At 48.5% G+C, this 21,439-nt stretch overlaps 1 protein-coding gene across 11 annotated transcripts in view; it reads right to left on the bottom strand.

Moving 5' to 3' along the window:
* PDE1C (phosphodiesterase 1C) overlaps window positions 1–21,439 on the bottom strand; it is a 436,629-nt gene that overhangs the window by 254,970 nt on the left and 160,220 nt on the right. The gene's annotated exons all lie outside the window — the stretch shown is intronic.

The following is a 21,439-nucleotide window of genomic DNA, read 5'->3' as shown; positions in this document are numbered from 1 at the left end:
CGGCCCTTTGTTAAATATCACCGGCAAATGGAAAGACATAAAGATGTAGTCAAGAACAAAGAATGGTAGCCAGGAATAATATGAATAGCACTGAATTCTGAATCAGGAGTTCTGGGTTCAAATTCTAGTCTTATAATCTTTTGAAACACATCCTGTGTGTGTTCAGTGATAGAACCAAATTCTTCTTTCATTCAAAAGCATAACTAATGTATCACATTACAATGTAGTAACCTCATGTCTTTTCATGTGAAAATAATACAATAACTCACAGGTCTGCTGTGAAGATTAAATGGAATAACACATGTAAAAGAGATGTTGCAATAAAAGGTACCGTTGTTAATAATATCAGTAGATAATTCAATCAATAGATGGTCCAAACTCCTCATTTGAACCAATGTTCTCTGACGATACCTTCACCTGAGACACTGACAAGCTGTCGTTCTTCACTATTTAGATTTAGTAAAGCTCTCCTTTCCCCCTCTTGCAGAAAATGAAGGTGGTAACAACTGGGAAATGCAGAGACCGGGCTGACCGAGAGAAGAGAAAAAATAATTTCAGAGATTATCACTCTCAGAATACAGAAGAGTTGTGGTTTATGGGCATAAATGAGTAGGCACAAAATAAATTGAATTACTAATTAAATAAAACTCAGGTTGCAAATGTAGACACATTGAGCCTCATTCATTCTAGTTGATATAGCTGAACTGACAAATAACTTCTGGAAAGAATTTCTACATGTTGACTCATAAATCCTTTTTATTTGTTATTTTTTCAACCAATCAAATTATTAAATCCATACATAGAAATTACTTTCTCAAGACAGTCTCTTGCTCCTTCAGAATTTCAAACATGGAAAGGTCTGGGAGATAATCAATAGCAGCCTGACCAGGTGGCGGCGCAGTGGATAGTCAGACTGGGATGCGGAGGACCCAGGTTCGAGACCCCAAGGTCGCCAGCTTGAGTGTGGGCTCATCTAGTTTGAGCAAAGCTCACCAGCTTGGACCCAAGGTCGCTGGCTTGAGCAAGGGGTTACTCGGTCTGCTGAAGGCCCACGGTCAAGGCACATATGAGAAAGCAATCAATGAACAACTAAGGTGTCGCAATGAAAAACTAATGATGCTTCTCATCTCTCTCCATTCCTGTCTATCTGCCCCTATCTATCCCTCTCTCTGACTCTCTCTCTGTCTCTGTAAAAAGAAAAAAAAATAATAATCAATAGCAGTAATGCCCAGCAGAACTCTCTGCGATGACACAAGTGTCATATGATTTGTTACCCCATAGCTACCTGTGGCCCAGTGAACACTGAAAATATTTCTGGTGCAACTGAGAAACTGAATTTGTCATTTTATTTAATTTCAGTTAATTTTGGTGTAAACAATCACCTCACCTACAACCCCAGGGTTGCTCTGCGGAAAGTCATTCAGTCACGCTTCAGGGACAGACTCCTGTGTACTGGTGGGAATTCAAGAAGAGAAAAAATAGTCATCCTTTAGACTTGCTTTGGAAGGATTCCTTCAAACTCTGAGATTCTACTATATTAAAGAATGAGCCAAATGACCAATTTAAAGGAGAGGAAGAGATATCTACGTTTTAATCAGTGACCAGCCTCATGTCATGAATTATCTCAGCACCCTTATACCACGCAGCTGCGAAAGTTTGGTATATTCAGATGCTCCTTCTTTCTAACTGAACCCAGACTTTTTTTTTTCAGGTAACAGAGTGGCCATGGCATCAGGGAAACTGGACCAGCCTTTGCCTCAGGAATGGATCCTGATTGGTCTAAACCATTGATAGCAGCAGCCCAGGAGCAGCCCCTGATTGGTCTAAACCAAACAGGGCAGCCCATGATTCAGACACGAGTCTCTGATGTAATAATTGTGGTCAGTGAGACATGGAGCGGCGTCAACTGGCGAAGGAAGGGTAGAGTGAGGTCGCGTTAGAACATGGTCTCCTCACTCTTAAGACCTCGTTTGCCTCTGGAGCTTGTTGTCTATAAACCTGATGCCTGGGACTCCCGCAGCCATTTTCTGACTGTGAGGAGAGCCACCCTGCGGACTGGCCACCCTGCTGAGGATGACAGAGCAGAAAGATGGGAAGAACTAGGCTTCTGATGACACTGGTGAGCTCCGAACCAACCACTCCCAGAGTAATCCTACTGCTTTTCCATTTATGTGAAATAACATATATTCCTTGGATTTTTTTATTTTTTGGCCACTTTGGGTTGGATTCTCTTGCTTCCACCAAAAGCATTCTGATGCAACAGTCCTCTATTAACTACCAGGTAGGTACTTAACAGGCACTAATATCTTAGTCTTCTAACAACTATCTGCAGAAAGTGTCATCAATTCTATCCGGCAGCTGTGAAGTCTGAGACCCATGAGAGATGAAGTTGCCAAGGTCACCTGACTCATCAGTGGCTGCGTCAAGATAGAAAGTCAGGTGAGCCTGACGCCAAAGTCCCCCAGCTCCTGCCTCTCAGCACCACGTCCCAGGGGGCACACAGGGTTAGCAGGAAGTCTAGCGTGGCCGTGGCCACTTCACTCTTCCCGCCCTCTGTGGATCCTCACGTAGAGAGTAAGGTGGCCTGCCTAGGTGACCTCACACACCTAGGTTATAAATGAAAAACAATTAAATTAGAGCTGTGACTCATTTCCACTTTTTTCTCCAAAGCATATCCTTCGCCCTTTTTCTTTGGGCGAGAAAGCCGGCTCTGAAGGCGTAAACCCCACCTCTCATCAGACTTCCTGCAGTCTCCTCTCTGCCACGCCTGATGCTCTTAGCTGGCTAGGCAGGGGGCTGTGCGGCTACTGCAGCTGCGAAATGCACCCTCCTGCCCTCTTCCCCTCCCAACCCACCGAGCACGGCAGCGGCCTGGCCTGCCACAAACACTGGGAGTCACGGGAAAAGCCTAGGAGCCTCTCGACTCCACCCGAGTGGGGATATGCGTTCCTGAACCCTGGACGAAGCAGCAGCACCAGCAGCAGCGGCAGCAGCAGCAACAGCAGCAGCAGCAGCAGCAGCGAGCAGCAGTCCGGGTCTGCGGTTATTAGCCCAGCCCGCGGTGTGCTACCTCCCAGAGCGATTATATGCTAATAGGTGCATTTGCTCTCTTTGTTTTGATGCCTCCAGATGGACTCTTTTCCCGACCAGTGGAAAAAACATCTTCAAGGCTTTTCATTTAGTTGTCAGGGAGATGGCTTGTGAGGCCTTGATTTATGTCCGTGGTTGAGGCTCAGATCTGTTTAGAGACTTTGAAAGCATTTAAAAGTGGGGATGCATAAGGAATCCGGAGCTTTAAATAATATTAAGTAGATACTCTCCCACCCAGGAAGCGGAGCTTAATCCCGTCCGCCTTGAGTGTGGGCTGGATTTAGCACCTGGTCTCCAACGACTAAGAGTACGGAAAGGAGAAAACAGTAATTTGGAGAAATCTGGCGAACCGGACCCCGCCTTGCACAAGAGATCAAGTCAATCATAACGAGCGATACCACGGGGAAGTCACGCAGTCCCTGATATAATGCAGTCTTCCTTCCCAAAAACCCATAACTTCTTACTAATCCTACGAAAAACATCAAAAAGACTAAAAAAAATATTTTAATTAAAAAAAAATAAAAGGAAAATATCTAATAAACCCAAACTGAGAGACATTCTCCACAATGTCTGACCAGTACTCCTCAAAACGGTCAAGGTCATTCGAAACAATGAAAGGCTGAGATACGGTTACAGCCCACTGGAGACGGAATGAGACAGAAGACCGCATGCGGTGCGGTGTCCCGGAGGGGGGCCTGGAGCAGGAGGCGGGCGGGGTTGGCGAACTTGGCAAAACTCAAATCAAGTTTGGAGTTCAGTGAACAGCAATGTACCAAGGTCAAGTGCACGAACTTTCTTTGCTTTGATGCAAGTGCCACAGAGAAGTAAGATGTCACCAGGCACGGAAACCGGGTGAATGGGGCACAGAGACTGTCTGCATCAGCTGTGCCACTTCTCTGTAAATCCAAAATCGTTCCCAAATGAACAGTGTATTTAAGAAGAGGAATGACTGCCCTCTTTTCCACCTTCCCCAAAACACACACACACATCCACCCGCAAGCCTGTGTGACTGGGCTGGGGGGCGGGGGGGGGGGGGATTACAGTAGGCTAAAAGAATAGGAAACATTCCCACGAGGAGGAGGAAAGGTGTAGAGGAGACAGGAGGAGGGGGAGGAGGAGAGGAGAGGAGGAGGGGAGAAGGGGAGGAAGGGAGAAGGGGGCAGAAGCGGGGAGAGGAAGGTATAATGGTGAATGCACTCAGGGTTTGGTCCCTGCTCAGGAGCAAGGAAACAAGACTAAAGTAGCAAAAGACAGTGAGCAGGGCTGTCCACGCCCAGGTCCTTGGGAGTGGCGATGTCACTGCAGCCTGACACATTTGGGTATTTTGTTCAGAAATGCCAAAGCGTGCAGAAACACTGACTTCTGCAGCACGGAGGTAGAGGTGACCGGCCCGGGCTCACCAATCCCTTTCCCTCTTCCAGGGCCCCCAAGAAAGCTGCATGTCCCAGCCAGCCTTGCTTTCGGATCGGTGCCGTGCGACCCAGTTCTGGCCAGCGGTGTGTCAGTGGAAATGACGTGCCCCCTTCCCCAGCCTCTACAACATCTCACACCATCCACAACCCTCAGTCTCCCTCTCTCCTGCTCACAGACAGGCGACCAGAAGCGAAGGCCTCAGACAGTAAAGCCACGTCACAGAAGGTGCCCAGACGGAAGAGAGGTTCGAGTTGCCGAGGATGGTGGCCAAGAAAGAAATGAAGTTTGACTGTGGTGAGCCATTGAGATTTGAGGCTTGTATGTTACAGCAGCTAGCCTATCCTAATACAGGATATTATACACAAATAACTAACGACCAAACCATTCTAGGGCAGTTCCCAGTGTGGAAGGCAGAGGAGGTGGCATTAGTCCGTGGCCTCGAAGGATGAAGCTTTCGGTCTGGCAGAGTTGGGGCCTGAGTATTCCCGGTGGAGAGATCTACCCGGCAGGACTACCGACGCAGTCACCAGCAGAGCACAGTCAAGCGTGGGGACTACTGGCGTGTGGTTCATTTTAGCTGAAACACTGCAGGGAGGGAAGGGAATACAGGGAAATGAGGCCGCAGAGGAAAGTCCGGGCCATACCATAGCAAGTCCTAAGGGATGTTTTAAAGCAATAACTCAGGTGCTTACGGTTTGTAAGCAAGGGTGTGACAGGAGCAGAGCTCCAGCCTCATTCTGACCCAGCTCACAGTGTGAAGCGTGTGTGCAGGAAGGCAGGCTCGGAGCCCTGTGGTAGGTAGGACTCCTGCAGTAGCCGAGTGGGGACAGCCCACGAAAGAATGGCGAGCAGGGAGAGACAGTGCCGGGGCTGACATCCCACCAGCTGGTAGGAGTCTTTCAGCTGCGCGGGACACAATGTCACTGGCCATGACTTCCTGTCACTTAGCATTGCTTCAGCCCCTCCCCCTGCCACTCCCACGTGCAGTGCTCCGTCCCTCCCGACTGGGGCTGCGTGTATCTGCAGCTGCGAAGAACAAACAGTTCCCAGGAAAAGCGATTAGAAAGGTTTAACGTCTTATCCAACAAGTTGTTCCCATCTTCCTGTACCCACAGGCCAAGTCCGAGACTCGCAATTTACAGGACAAAGTGTAATGCTTCTTCCCTACCCTTCCTTCATTTCTCCCTCTCGTTATTTCTCTTTCCCTTCTACATGCAGGTCAACAAATACTTGTTGCCTCTTCACAGCAGCTGTGCAAACTGTCAGGGATATAAACTGAAATAAGAAAGTGTATGAAGTTAAGTCTTCTCCTGAGGAAGGAGTCAGAACTGGCGGTGCAGATGCAGCTAACTGTGCGACAAGGTGCACCGACGTGGGTGTCTCTGGGCTACAGGGTCACGGAGACCAGACTCGTTCTGCCCAGGTCAAACGGAGAGGCGGTGGGGATAAACCTGGGCCTGGACAGACACACAGACCACTGCTGGGCTGAGAAGTGGGAGGGGCATTCAAGGCCATGAGCAAAAAAAACACATCACGGCCAAGGTTTAGAACGGTAAGGAGTCCAGTATACTGGTCAGGACACTTAGTTTGAGGTGACAGAAACTGAACTCAAACTGACTTAAACAAGAAAGACAGACTGACAGACAACACACTGGCTCATAAAACCAGGCTTCAGGGCCCTGGCCGGTTGGCTCAGTGGTAGAGTGTCGGCCTGGCGTGCAGAAGTCCTGGGTTCGATTCCCGGCCAGGGCACACAGGAGAAGTGCCCATCTGCTTCTCCACCCCTCCCCCTCTCCTTCCTCTCTGTCTCTATCTTCCCCTCCCGCAGCGAGGCTCCATTGGAGCAAAGATGGCCCGGGCGCTGGGGATGGCTCCTTGGCCTCTGCCCCAGGTGCTGGAGTGGCTCTGGTCGCAACAGAGCAACTGCCCCGGAGGGGCAGAGCATCGCCCCCTGGTGGGCAGAGTGTCGCCCCTGGTGGGCGTGCTGGGTGGATCCCGGTTGGGCGCATGCGGGAGTCTGTCTGACTGTCTCTCCCTGTTTCCAGCTTCAGAAAAATACAAAAACAAACAAACAAAAAAAAACAAACAGGCTTCAGGTGTATTCAGGGGCTCCCACAGTGCCGCCATGACTCTGTATCCCCCTGTCTCTAGCACCCCTCTTCCTGAGTTCACAGTCACCTAGGCTCTTCTCCATGGTGGGGACATGGCTGCTGACAGGCCTGGACACACAGACTACCAGCTGGGCACCACTCTCCAATAACTCCTGCAAATCCACAGGTTGGTTCTTATCAGCCCAGCTAGAGGTACCTGCCCATCTCCAACCAATCCCGACCGTTGAAAGAATCTTGTACTTCTTGTACCGCCAGGCATGAGTGCAGGGCTCAACATGGGAAACATGAGGTGGGGACAGCCCACCCAAGCCATCAAATGTCACTACAACTGGTGTGGCTGGGGGAAGCGCACAGGGGGTGCAGATGGCAGGAGGGCTGAGGCGGAAGGAGGAAAGGATCGAAACAAAGTAAGGACCGTATCACGGACCCTGCTTAGGATGTGCAAAGGCACGGGGATTTCATTCTTCAGGCTACTGGTTCTCAGCTATTTTCTCCCACAAGACACACGATGAACGACACGGTCTGCGGGCACATCCGGGCATTGTTCACGATCTCGCCACGCATTAGCTCTAATTCCACCCCTCCTCTCCCACGCTAGACTGGCAGTGATACACTGAATCTTGCTCTAATTGGTTTCTAAAGAGTAAAACAAAAAGAGAATAAATTATTCACAGGCTCCTGCTCTCTAATTACCAGCGGTAACAAATTGCTTTGATTCAACAAAGTCTCCCATTGCCTGGGCTGAGCACACAGAGGTTGTATACAGGCAACGGGAGACACTCAAGGTTTCAGATGTAGAATGGATTGGACGAGGGGGTTCTGAGGGCAGAGAGGCCCGCTGGGAGGCTATTACAGTGGAGAGGTGAGAGGTGCCAAGGACGTGAGCCAAACTCATAGCTGGAGAGAATGGAAAAGGAGGAAATAATTACAGAGAGAGTGCGCGGGGTGTAAGTACTTATTGACTGGACAACAACAGAGTGATGCTTCGGCTTTAGCTGACAACTTCCAAACCACCACCACCCTCATCCCATTAACTCTCCCAATTGCCTACCAGCTACCTACCAGTCACACCCTGGAAAAAGTAAGTGACAGGAGCCGGACAGGGGGGTTCCAGCCGCAGCCACGGTCCCACTCTCGGGTTCAAAGGAGTGTTTTTTCTTCATAACTGCTTATTATTTGTTCTTTAAACTCTAATAAAATAATAATTTATAATAATCATTCTTGGTGTTTTTTATGTGATTATTAATGCTCATGTGGGCATTGATAATAATATCTATAGTTGTAATGGTTAATTACTGCAAAATTATGAGTAGTAGTTACTGTTCAAAATAAGGCCTTACGTTTTACAGTACTTGACCTCTTCATACCTTCCTTTATCTCCATTTTATTATTTTCACAATAATTCTGAAGCAGGTATCATTGATCTCACTTCACAAACTATGACGATGAGCAACTCGCCAGAAAGCAGAGCTACAGACGGGTGAGAGAGGTGGGCTGAAACCGCCGATTTCTGACCCCTGGGACCAGGAGCTCTCCACTGCGTTTTGGTACTCTCTGTTTGCAGTAAAAAACAAACAAACAAACAAACAAAAAACAAATACAAACTGTCCCCAGTCTGAGAAGTGGTTTGTCATCTAGCTTTCCGAGTTTCATCGACTGGCCTTTTCCCAAGGAGAAACAAATGGGGAGGAAGAAGATGAGGGTAGTGTGGGGGAAGCAGGAAAAGCTCCCAGGGCAATTCGGTTCCTTGTATCAGGAGGTTCTCCATGGGGATGCTGCTGGCGTCTGGGCAGAACAACTTTCCCTTGTGTTCGATTTGTCTTTCCGGATGTTAAAATCTTCCCCCGGCCCCCACCTCCAGGCAGTGTGACAGACGCAATTCCCACACGGGCTCTCTATCGCCCTCTGGGGGGTTGGGGGGATACTACAGGATACCTGGGCAGAGCTCGGGTAGCAGAAGACTTTGAGTTCCTGAGACTTCAGATAAGGTCAGAAATCCAGTCAATGGCATTTTTTTTTTTTTATAATTTAAGCCACTATGCTTTCTAATAACAGGCCTCAGAGTTTCTGACCACTGTGCTTTTGCAAAAGCTACTTTCTATCACTGGAACTTTCTCTCCCCTCGCAAAACCTAATCATAAAAGTAGCCACCTATCTTGCCTTTAAGGCTCAATCATATGACATCATTCTGAGAAGCGTTGCTGAATCCCCAGTCCTGAATTCCTAGAGCGTTTTGCTCCTCCGCGCACACGGACTAGACCTCATGCTGTCAATCACGCGCCTCTTCACTCCTATCAGCGCTACCGACAGAAACAGCGGGCAAGCCGCGTGTCTCATTGTCCAGCAGACGCGTTTAAGAAAGGAAAAGAAAAAAGGTGAACTAATACACTTCATTCAACTGAACACATCCAATTCAATATTTTAACATAGAATTAACATTAAAATTTTTAATGAGATATCTTACTTTTGGTAGGTGTCCCACTTACCAAATGTTCCCATGAGATGCTCCAATCCCCTCCGCCCCATATGTACAGGATGGGGCAAAAGTAGGTTTACAGTTGTTCATATGGGAAATAATACAATAATTAATAAATAATAATGCAAGAATAAACTCTCTTTCACCTATAAGCCTACTTTTGGCCCAACCTGTATTTATTGCCCAGAACAAATTTCTTAGCATATATGAAGAAAATTGTCTCTCATATCTTTTCCCAGTCTCTTGTATTCTGTGACTCCATGTTGGTAACTTGCAATCGGCCATAGTGGGAATATTTACACTACAGAAATTGGCAAATGCCATTGTCCATCAACAGCTGAATGGACAAACCATGGGATAGCCACATGATAGAATACTATTCAACAATTAAAAGGAATAATCTATTGACACATGGGACAACATAGATGACTCTTAAAATAGCTATACTAAATGAAATATGCCAGATTTTTTTAAAGGATACATACCATATGATTATGTTTATATAAATATCTAGAAAATGCAAACTAACCTAGGGAATTTCAAGTGATGGGTATGTGCACTACCTTGATTATAGTAATGGTTTCACAGGTGTACATTCATATGGATAAGTTTGACATTTGTATTTGAGTATGTGCAGTCTTTTCTATATCAATTATATCTTAATAAAAATGTTTGTAAAAATGTTCTTCTCTGTTTATCCCTATACTAGAATTATATTTCAGTTATATTTTAATATTATATAAAGTAGTTAATATTTAATAAGTAAAACAAATGCTACTATACCATCTAGTACTAGTTGATTTACTTTTCTATTTCTTCCACTAAACTCTAAGTTCCTTGAGGGCAAGAACCTTCATGAAGTCTTTCCTGGGCACCTGTTTTCTCCTCCCCTTTGCCCCCCACCTCCCCACCCCAGGAACAATTTATGACTCCTTTCTCTGTGTTCCCGTTTCAGGGAAGTGGAAAGCACGAAGGCTTTAGATCCGAAAGGATGCAAATTTACTCTTGGCTTTGCTGTTTCTCCCCTGCGTGCCCTTAGGCAAGTCACTTTAACTTTTCTGAACCTTGCTGTGCTAATACTAATAAGGAAAAGAACCATGATACCCCAGGAAAAACTTCATGTTCAATTGTGTGTATTCTAATTCAAAATATGTAAATTCCTCCCCTTGGAAGAAGTAAAGATTTTCCTAACATCAAAAGAAAAAGAAGCATGATACTGACACCTACCAGGAGCAGAATAAAAAGCGTCTCGATTACTCCCAGGAGTAGAATATATATCAGTAAAGGACAGGGAAACCAGCAGCACAGGCGCTACTTGACTTTAATGAAGGGGCAGGCTACCTTGAAAAAGTAATAACAGCAGCCAATTCAAAGCTATGAGAAAAAAGCACCATTACACTCAACCTAAGGGGTTCGATGCGAAGTGGAACTGCTGCAAGAAGCCCCTTTGAAAGGGACTATTCAGGGCCCTTCTTGCAATGTAGTTTATCAAGAGAAAAGATGCCCTTTGAACCAGGGTTTCCGCTTCTAGTTATCTACCTGCAGGATGCAGCTTAAGATATGGCAATATCTAGGTGCCCGAGGATTTTTATTATAGCATTCCTTTAAAGAGTAAAAAGCTGATACAACCTAAATGTCACACACACACACACACACACACACACACACACACATGTCGCAACATAAAACAATGCTTAAGATAAAATGTTCAATTAAAAAATAAGTAGGATGCAAAACTGTATCCATGCCACAATTATAACTATAAAAACAAAGCATAGAGAGAAAAACTTCAGGAAGGATGTCAAAATGATAGTACGGATTATATTCGGGACTTTTTAATTGGATCATTTATCCAATGTTCTACAAGGTAAGTGTATCATCTTTATGACAAGAATTCCATTTTGAACAAGAGGAAGAGAAGAGGACCGGTTAGTTACAGTCAGTTTATCCAGAAGGTGGTAGAAACATGTCAGTCCCAGAGACAGTAAAAATACCCAGTGCCTTGCAGGCGTCTGAAAACTTCCACGGCTCACACTCCCCAAAGAAAACATGCAATTCGCTTACATTCTGTTGAATTGGCTTTTGGAGGAAGACAACATAAGGGACAGTTGGTGACACCTCAGCTATCTTAAATGGCGTGGACATATGGCATCTTGCTGGCTGGGAGAGCTCATTCTGTGATCACTGCAAAACTCGAGACACCCGGTCCAGATAAATACAGGAAGAGAGTGAAGTCTGTATTGGGTAATTCTGCCAGGAAAGGCGCCATGGTCATTAGAAATGTGGCACCCCGAGGCAGTGGCAGACGCCAAGGGAATGTGAGTGTGGGAGGTGGAGGGAAGGAAGGGGAGACCAGAGGGACGCCCATGGTGCCCCCAGGACTGCTGGACTCGGCAGAACCAAAGGAGCTGTTAAAACCGGCAGCTGCCTGGGCAGCGCCCAGGGGACACTGGTTTAAATGCTCCTGAGCACAGTGTGCCGCCTGAATTAACAACCACTGGCACAGAAGGTGGATAATAAATCCGAAGAGAACAGAGACCACTGAGTGTCGTCAGATGCAAGGTCTGCAACCAGGAGACCACTGGCATTGACCAGGATGTTAGAAAGGAAAATAATTTTAGAATTTATTGAGTCTACTTTCTCTTAAGTGGATCTCTCTTTCTCTCTCTCCCTCTCTCTCTCTTTCCCTCCCTCTCTCCCAGCCAGACATAATGAAGAATAGAATAATCAGCCAAGCATTGAAGAAACACATAATTTATAAATATACTTTAGACCCTGGCCGGGTAGCTCGGTTGGTTAGAGCAGGGGTCGGGAATCTTTCTGGCTGAGAGAGCCATGAATGCCACATATTTTAAAATGTAATTCCATAAGAGCCCTACAACCACCCGTGTACGTTACGCATTATCCGATAAAAATTTGGTGTTGTCCCGGAGGACAGCTGTGATTGGCTCCAGCCACCCGCAACCATGAACATGAGTGGTAGGAAATGAATGGATTGTAATACATGAGAATGTTTTATATTGATATTTTTAATGTTATTTTTTTTTATTAAAGATTTGTCTGCGAGCCAGATGCAGCCATCAAAAGAGCCACATCTGGCTCGTGAGCCATAGGTTCCCAACCCCTGGGTTAGAGCATCATCCTGATACCCCACAGTTGGGGGTTGATCTCATGTCAGGACACATACAGGAATCAACCAAAGAATGCATAATTGGAACAACGAATCGATGTTTCTCTCTCCCTCTCCCTAACATCAATAATAAACATTTTAAAATAAATAAATAATTCACCCTCCCTTCAAATGCCCTTTTCTGATTCCAGCTCTGGACCGTTTTCAGGGAATGAAAATAATGAACAAATCAAAGGTTCGGATCCATACCCCGAGCCTGCTCTTTATTGACGCCCCTTAACCCCCAGCCCCATCCCCGGTTTCTGGCTTTGCAGAGTGCAGGAGCCAGGCTCTGGGGCAGGTTGCAATGTGCCTGCGCCAAGTCCTGGAGTCCCATTCACCTGAGCCAAAACCATGACCTCTTTCAAACAAGGACAGGCATGTCTGCGGCTCCCACTCAAATAACAATCCTTCCCCGACTACGCCGACCCCCAGGATCCAGAGGTAATCCATCCTAGCAAATTTACTTCTGGCTGCATGTAATGCTAATCAATAAATGAGGGCTGTCTATTCAATAACCTTAACTACAACTGCGTTTGGAAGCAAAAAAAAAAGAGGGGGGGGGGGTGCCTCTGTTCCAATCCAGGCAGAAAAACATATTTTTTCACAAGTTTTTCCCCGCAAGTTGCCTGGGTACTTCCCCGGGCACCGTGGGTGTTGAGAGCCCGTGCTGTTCTCCGGCTCCATTGTGCCATCTCTGCCGCAGTCCAGGAAACCTTTACTTTGATGCTCCGTGTGTTGGGGCCCGAGCCGTAAAAATACTATTCTTAATTCTGTAACTTAATGGAAAAATAGGCAGTCATCTTTCTGCTTCCCCAAAGATACCCAAGAGTTCCAAAGAGGTCTTCACCCTGTGGAAGGAAAACTAAACCATCTTCCCGTGGTGAACAAGCTCCGACCGCGTTTGGTCCCCACTTGACGTTTCCGGTTTCGCCTCCTTTCCCCGGCCTCAGACACAGACCCAGCAGATCCCTCCGCATGCGTCCTGCCTGCCCGCCCCCGACCTGGCCGCACTCCGGGATCCCCGGGGCCAGCTTCACCGTGACGCGCGTGCCGTTCATACTCATGGACCTCCGTGAGGTCCAGGGGCCGGGGCACGAGCTGGTCCAGTTCCTCCCGCGTGGCTCCAGCACCAGGCACAGGATGTGACTGCAGAATGTGCACTTGCATAGGAAGGGAGATCCGTACTTAAAAGATTCTAATAAAAAGGAAGCCGCTCCTTTCCTGCCAGCCAAGGCGGAACCGCTGCCCTGATGCCGTAAGTGGGAACAAAACTGTCTCCAGAGTGAAAACACAGGGTCATGTTACCATGAGGTGAGTAACAAACCAGGGATCGGCTGCTGAGGACAGGGCCCAATCAACAATCAAGGAATACCCACAGGGCACAGTTTAAAGGCGTTTGCTGCATTTTTATTTAGGGTACCTTAATTTTACTCCAAAAAAGAAAAAATCGGTAAAGTCATTTATCACCAAAAGTTTATAAGGGATAACATACGGGCCTTCCGAGCTCTCTCCCAGCGTAGGGTTCCACATCACTAAGCCCGTGTGTCTCTCTCCCCCACCCACCAGTATCTTAGCCGAGGCCTGGTACTGGGAGAGGGGGGCTGTAAGGCAGGACAGGAGGGAAGCCGCAGGGCCCGCTTTCCTGTGCTGGGGACATCCGCCCACAAACAGGAGGGTCCACGTCCAAGTAAACTCAGTGGCCAGTAAAGTCAGGCAGAAGGAGGCTGGGTTGTAGCTTTCTCAAGTTGTCTCTTAGGTTCCGTGTGGTTTGGATGGGCCTCAGACGGTCCCACAAGCTCCTGAAGCCGGACCTCAGAAATTATCTGGGATGGTGACTGAGGAGTTGGCCAATGAGGTTGACCAAGTAGCCAAAGGCTTAAAGGCTGCATCTCCTGATCCAGGACCATCTGAGAATCACAACAGACCTCAATGGGATCCAAAGCCCTGCAAAGCAGGTACGAGTGAGGAGGTTTTCCTTCGTTTAGAGAAAAAACTTCAGGGATCCCCTGCACAGGTCAGGTCTCTGCGTGGCCTAGGGCAGAAGTTCCTGTGGCTAATCAGGAAGCCTGAGGGTGTGGGTGCACACCTGACACTGGCCGGGGATCAGAGGGAGGCTCCAGACCCACCTCCCCCTGCCTGACAGTCCTGAAGCTCCCGCTCCTCCCCGGGGGGATGATCACTTAACCTTCGTTAAATGTGCTGCTGGCAGTTACTCTGCAGGGTGTACACTGAGCGGTGGAGGGTGCGGTAGATGAGCCCCACTCCTGGGCTAGCCTCAGCATCCCTGACACTCTCAGTCATTGGCTGAGCACACCCTTGGGAAACACTGCATCGGCCATCCCAGGGACAGACTTCCCTGCACAGAAGCTGGGCTGATGGGTCAGACACGCTCACTGCCTGTGGTTGAAGATGTGAAAGATGCGCTCACCGGCCATCACAGAAACAAACCCCCTCTTTTCCAGAATACTCTGAAAGGACCAGGAAGAATGCAAGAGGAATGGCGTCTTCCCAATACATGCTTTGTCAATTCCCAACAGCTGCCCGTGAAAATTTACTTACAAAGAGAAGCCTAAATATTTCCCTTATGGGAAACCAACATTGTAACAGAAACACCTCTGAGCTTTTAAAAAAAAAAAAAAACCTTCAAAATTCATTCTTTCATTTTCCCCCTCGCAAACTTAGGGAAGACCCCACGGATGTGGATTAGCAAAGACAAGACAGAGGAAGAAAATGCCAACTCCAGGAGGCAGCCCTAAGTCAGAGAAATAGGTGTCCCAAAGCTCCCAATGGGGGACCAACATCCAGTGACAGAGGAAGACCTGTGACCAGACTTCCCATGAGCTAATTGGGAATTTTAACCTATGACTCATCCCAGGGTGGGGTCCAAAGCTACAGGGGACACCGCCCCAAGCCACGCCATCTCCTCGGCCAGATTGCACATTTCCTGAAAGTAATCAAGTCAGAAACCAGCTTCTTGGCAGCAGGCCCCTGGTGGGAAAATGACTGCCAAAAGCCAAAATGAGGATGGGTTCCATGATTTAATTCTGCACAGAAAACACAATCCATTAAATGGGATCTGACAAGGCCTTAATCTCATCCGTAGCCGAGGGTGTTGGCTCCTCGCAGCTCTGCTCTCTGCAGCATATTCTTGGGAAGCTATGTATAGAACCAGGGACGCTCTTGCCAAAGCCCAAATAAGTCCATTTGACGCGAAAAGAGAAGCTCATCAAGTCCCCCCTCCCAGCCCCCCTGTGACTCTCTAGGGAGTGAGCGTGCTGCTCTTCTTCCAAATGCAACATTATCAAAACCTGGCTGGAGTCACACAGTTCAAGGGAGGTAGCGGAAATGGACGATGCCCCAGATGGCTTCAAAGTGCCCACTGCTGTCCAAGAAGGTCAGGCCAGTAGCCAACCTTGCTCATAAAGCATCCACAGGGCTGATATTTGCAGCCTGGGGCTCACTGTACAACCCAGTCACAGAAGGGGGGGGTATTAAGACATGGAGGATCAATCACTCTTAAACATGGTTTTGAAAACTGGGAGAATCCCTGGCCAGTGGCTCAGTGCTAGAGTTTCAGCCCAGCACACAAGAAACTCAACCATCTGCTTCTCCACCCTCTCTGCCCCATCTCTCCCTCTCCTCCTCCCACAACCAGTGGCTCTATTGGTTCAAGCATGGCCCCAGACGCTGAGGATAGTGCCATTGGAGTGCATCAGCCTCAGGCACTAAAAATAGCTCAGTACTCGAGCATCAGCCCAAGATGGGTTTACCAGGTAGATCCTGGTCTTGGAGAGAGAGAGAATTTGGGGCTGTCACATTCATTTGCCCATCTGATCCCAGCAACAGTCCCCAAGGCCTCTGTCACACTTCACCGTCTCTGTTTATAAAATAAGGAAACTGAGACTCACAACCATGACTCAGATCACATAGTTTAGGGGACTGTTTGCAAACTCACACCCGTGGTATCCCAAAGCCCACGCCTCTCTACTCAGAGGGCGGTCCTCGGACCATCACATCAGGTAAGAGCTTGTTAGAAATGCAGATTCACAGGCTGCAAGCCAGACCGGATGAATCTGGATCTGTGTTTAATGGGATCCCCCGAGGAATTTGTTAAACATAAAGTTTGAGATGTGCCGCCTTAAAGGGTTCCTACCCAAAAGGTGTGGGTGCATTAAAAAACACAAGTTTAGACTAGAAAGAGGATTTAGCATAACAGAGCAGGGCCCGGCTCAGAGGAGAAGCAGGAAACGGCCTATATCCTAATCGCGCATCCACATCAGTAGCACCCATCACGCTATCTTGTCTCTCCAACCACAAACCCAGAAGCATAAAAGCCAAGGTGTCCAACACAGTCGGTGGAGAGGCCCTACCTTTGGGGCCAGGTGGGTTAAAACTTCCAGCTCTGCCTGGCTGACTTTGCGTAGTTTGCTTGGTCTCTCGGAGCCTCAGTTTCCTGACCTGTACAAGCGGGATAACCTCAATCACCTCGCCAGGGCTTGGGGGAGATTCAGTAAGCCAGGAGTGCACACTGGCGGCTGGGGAGAGAGATGGCTGTCAGCAGAGAGCTCTCCCCTGTCCTCCTGGGTCCCCTAGTGGCAGATACTGAGACTCCTGTCCCTGGGCCGATTGGATGCGTCTGTCTTCCTTAAGTTCCAGCTGCAGCTTATTTTCACCCCTTTTAAGAACCACCTGAGCCACACAGCAGGTTCCAAGGGGCAGGTGGCACGGAACAAGGAAGGCAGGCCTCCAGAAGGAGGGTCTACTTGCCGGAAACCGGAGCCTTTTACTTAGTACGGTTCCCACTTCCTGCCTTTCAAAAGTCTCGGGTTTCGAAAGCAGACTTCTCACGCCAGAGGCTTAGTGGGCTTCCAGAGCCCACGGTCCCTGCACCTGGAGCCACCAAACCCCAGTCCGAGCTTACTTCCTCGGCAGGCACACGGTCAAAGGCAGGCGAGGCCTGCGTCAGACCAGGAAATGAGAGCACACTGTGGGTGTCAAACACGGAGCTTGCCTCTTTCACATGTACTATTATCTATTTTAAATCCTCCCAACAAGCCTGAGAGGTGGGCACCCTTATCCCTACCTCACAGATGAAAAAACCAAGGCCAAGTTAGATAAGGGACCTGCGCAAGTTAACCCAGCAAAATATGTGAGAGCCCAAGGGGTCATTAAATGCCACTGAGTCCAGTAGATCCCCAGGTGCGGTCCCTGGGCCGGCAGCACCGCCACCGGAAGCTTGTTTGAAAGGCACATCCCAGGGCCCCACCTCGACCAGGAGGTGAGCCGTTCAACCAGGCCACAGCCCTCTAGGTAACTGTGGTGCACACGAGTTTGAGGACCACTGTCCTAGTGCAATGCTCAGATGTGACAGGTAAGAAAACAGAGGTTCGCCTGACCAGGTAGTGGCACAGTGAATAGAGCATTGGACTGGGACGCAGAGGACCCAGGTTCGAGAAACCCCGAGGTCGCCAGCTTGAGCACGGGCTCATCTGGTTTGAGCAAGGCTCACCAGCTTGAGCCCAAGGTCACTGGCTCGAGCAAGGGGTTACTCAGTCTGCTGCAGCCCCCCAGTCAAGGCACATATGAGAAATCAATCAATGAACAACTAAGGTGCCGCAATGAAGAATTGATGCTTCTTATCCCTCTGCCTTCCTGTCTGTCCCTATCTGTCCCTCTCTCTCTGTCTCTGTCTAAAAAAAAGAAAAGAAAATAGAGGTTCAAAGAGATGAAGCAACAGAACGGAGTGTAAAAACCAGTACGACCACATCCAGGAGTCGAATTTTCCTCCCTGGGCAGCTCAGAATGTCCCTTTGACAAAGAGGAAAGGCTGAAGTCCACAGTACAATGGAGCACAAAACTGTGTAACTTCGCAGCGATTTTGGCTGGGATCTGAAACAGGACGGGAATGAGGAGAGCCTTCCCTGAAACTCTGCTGAGCTGTCTGCTCCCAGACACTGAGCGTCTGCCTCGTCACCACTGCCCAGCAGAGAGGACTAGAGGGAAGAGCGTCAGGGACCATGTCAGAGCTGAGATGGCGTTTGTACACACCTCCGCTACCAACTTATAATAAGGTTTGGGGGGGGGGGGGGCTATCGTTTTCCAAAACACTCACTTTTCACTTTTTTATTTAGAAATTAAATTTAATGGGGTGACACTGGGCAGTAAGATTACACAGGTTTCTCATTTCTAAATCTGTGTGTCAAACTCTCACTTCCTGCTATACACCCTCTGGCATTAGAGCTAACCGACGCAAACAAACAGGGCTGGCCACCAACGGCACGTGGTCGGAACAGCTGTTGTCCTGAAGCGGCATCTGCATCGAAGGTATGCTTTTTAGGTGAGTTTAAAGATGACATGTCCATCTGGGGTGGGATTCTGGGGGCCAATACAGATTGCGTAGGACCTACAGTCTACACAAGCTGCCCCTCGCTCCTGCCGTTGCTGACCACCAATTTACAAGCCATCGTCCTTGTTAACTGCTGTTTGAATTCACTCTGAACAGTAGGCTCTACTTCGGGGAACCAGTTTGCTCATCTCTAACATGGACATGCCCGGCCATATAGGAATACCTACCATTGTTCTTGTAACGGGGAACCTGGGAGAGACTCAAACATACGAGCTTTGTAAGTTTTTTGAAAAAAAAAACAAACACCTATCATTTGTAAAGTCCACCTGCAACATGACGCCCCACTTCCCTGGTGGCACAAGGTAGAGCAGGATCAGGGTTGACTCTTAAACCACTTTGAATAAGCCTGGGGTCCTTGGGAACAGTTAGAGAGAAGGGCTCCAAGAAAAGACCGAACTTCCTAATATTGGGGCACATTGGGCTTATTGCCATGGCAATTTGGATTTTTTTTTTTCAGGTGAGAGGAGGGGAGATAGTGAGACAGACACCCACGTGCGCCTTGACTGGGATCCACCCAGCAACCTGTCTGGGGCTGATGCTTGAGTACTAAGCTATGTTTACTGCCTGAAGCCAATGCTCCAACTAGCCAAGCTATCCTCAGCACCTGGAGCTGACGCTCAAACCAATCGAGCCACTGGCTGCAGGAGGGGAAGAGGGAGAGTGAGGGGAGAGGGAAGGGGGGAGGAGAAACAGATGGTCACTTCTCCTGTGTGCCCTGACCAGGAATTGAACCCAGGATGTCCATATGCCAGACCAATGCTCTATCAAATGAGGTGCCGGTCAGGGCCAGATCTTATGTGATAATAAAAGCTGATGATCCTATTCTGTGGCCCCAGATTCCAAGTAGCCTCCAAGCGTGAACAGGAAGAAAGAAAAAGGAAGTAACCAACATTATCACTCATCTCATCCGGCTCGGGGGGTGACAGCCCCACAGGGGGGCTACAGGGAATGACGAAGCCAATTCCTGAGAGCGAGGTGCTCCTCCTCAGCAAACAAGATCTGAGAAGGGCAAGGACACTAACGTCCACACAGTCAGATCCCTTCGTGTATTTGGGAGTGTGTATAAATGTGTTCTACAGACACAACACACACACACACACACACACACACACACACACACACACAACGTGGTGGCTGAGAAGCTCTCAATCTCAGAGTCAGAAAAGAACCCAACACCTCACCTGTCTTAGCGACCAAAAGCATTGATCCCTGATGCACCTCTGAGGTTTACGAATGAAGGGTTACAAGGCACTGTTCTCTAGATTTCCCTGAGTCGCTAACACGGGGAATCATCCACTCTCAGGGTTTTTCCCACCGTGAGTGAAATGGGAGGAGAACCCCCGAGTGAGGTAGTCCCATCGGCGTTACTGAAAATCCGCCCACAGCTCATTCCTTTCTTTGCCCTCCAAAAGGCATACAGAAAACGGTGGCATTTCAACAAAGGGAACCTGGGTCCTGCTCTAATTTATTTCTTGAGAAGTAAACTCTTCCCACATCTTCGTACTTTGCTTGTAATCATTTACACACCACAAATCTCACCCCTGAGGTGACTTCCACAGTTAGGGGAAGACTGCATTAGAGAATATTCACCCTCTGACAGTGCCTTTGAAATCAACTATCTTCTCCGGAAGAAAGAATGATTTCAGAACAGCATACAGTCGCAGTAAGTAGCCTAATAAATGAACAGCCAACGGCTGTTAGATCTAGCTTCCGTTGCCCAAGGGGCGGCATATTTATACACGCTGCTTGTCCTAATGCACCCTGTGTTACAAGGAACCAGATGAAAGTCCTGACCTTAACACTTACGACTGAATCTATTTCTGCAACCTAGACACTGACACGTCCTACAGCTAGCGGAGCAAATGAAGTTCATGGTCATCAATGCACGTTCCGTATTAAAGAGCGCTGAGGGGACGCAAAGAGGAGGGCTTATGGTAATGGCCTTGGGCTAGCAGACAAGATGTCGTTTGCAAAGAGAGTGATGCTTTAGCTGTTCACTGAAGAAGACGGTGAGCCTGGTCTGGGGAGGAAGGAGTAACTACAAGAAGGCTGTACGTGAAGGGGTCGACTCCACCACAGGCGCTCCAAGACAGGGACCCGGGAAGCCACCCACCCTCCCCTCCCCCACAGCCCCTCGCCGAGAATCGCAGGCTCATAGACTGTACTTCTCTCCACGTGAGTGGGCTTTATTTTGTTTAAAACCTCACGGCATAAGTAACCAAACCCATCCTAGAGATAATAAAAGCATCTGCCTTGCAATTCTTGTTCCGCCACTGCCTCGGCCCCATGATATGAGGAAGCCCAAAGCCCTATCCATCCATCGCTCCTTTTCGGAACTCATCTATAATTCAGCCTCCACGAGGAACCTGCACACAATGAAACGGCCTTTCCTGAGCGATGGTGCACATCGCCCGGAGGCGAACCGGAGAGCCCTCTTCTGGCGTATTTCACTGACTCCGAGGGCTGTCTGCCCTGTTTGGGGGGTTGGGGGGGAGAGCAAGCGCTGTGTGCACTACCCGCCTTCTGGGGAGCGTGACAGCACAGCTGATGAAAAGAAGTCAAACTAGGGCCACAGGGAGGAAGGAGGGGGGGAAGGCAGGCTGGAAAAAATCATTCAATCTTAACTTCTGATATCAGGACGACAGTGTCTTTCAAAGCAAGTGTGAAAAGACCCATTCGGAAAATAAAAAAGAAATCGTGGCTATACACCTCATCCGCAGCCAGGCTGGTGTTTATTGGGTACGGTGAGAAGGTCAGGGGCAGAGTCACAG

The sequence above is a fragment of the Saccopteryx leptura genome, chromosome 12, assembly GCF_036850995.1.
Source record: "Saccopteryx leptura isolate mSacLep1 chromosome 12, mSacLep1_pri_phased_curated, whole genome shotgun sequence".
Lineage (NCBI taxonomy): Eukaryota > Metazoa > Chordata > Mammalia > Chiroptera > Emballonuridae > Saccopteryx > Saccopteryx leptura.
This window is presented reverse-complemented; position numbering and strand designations above follow the sequence as displayed.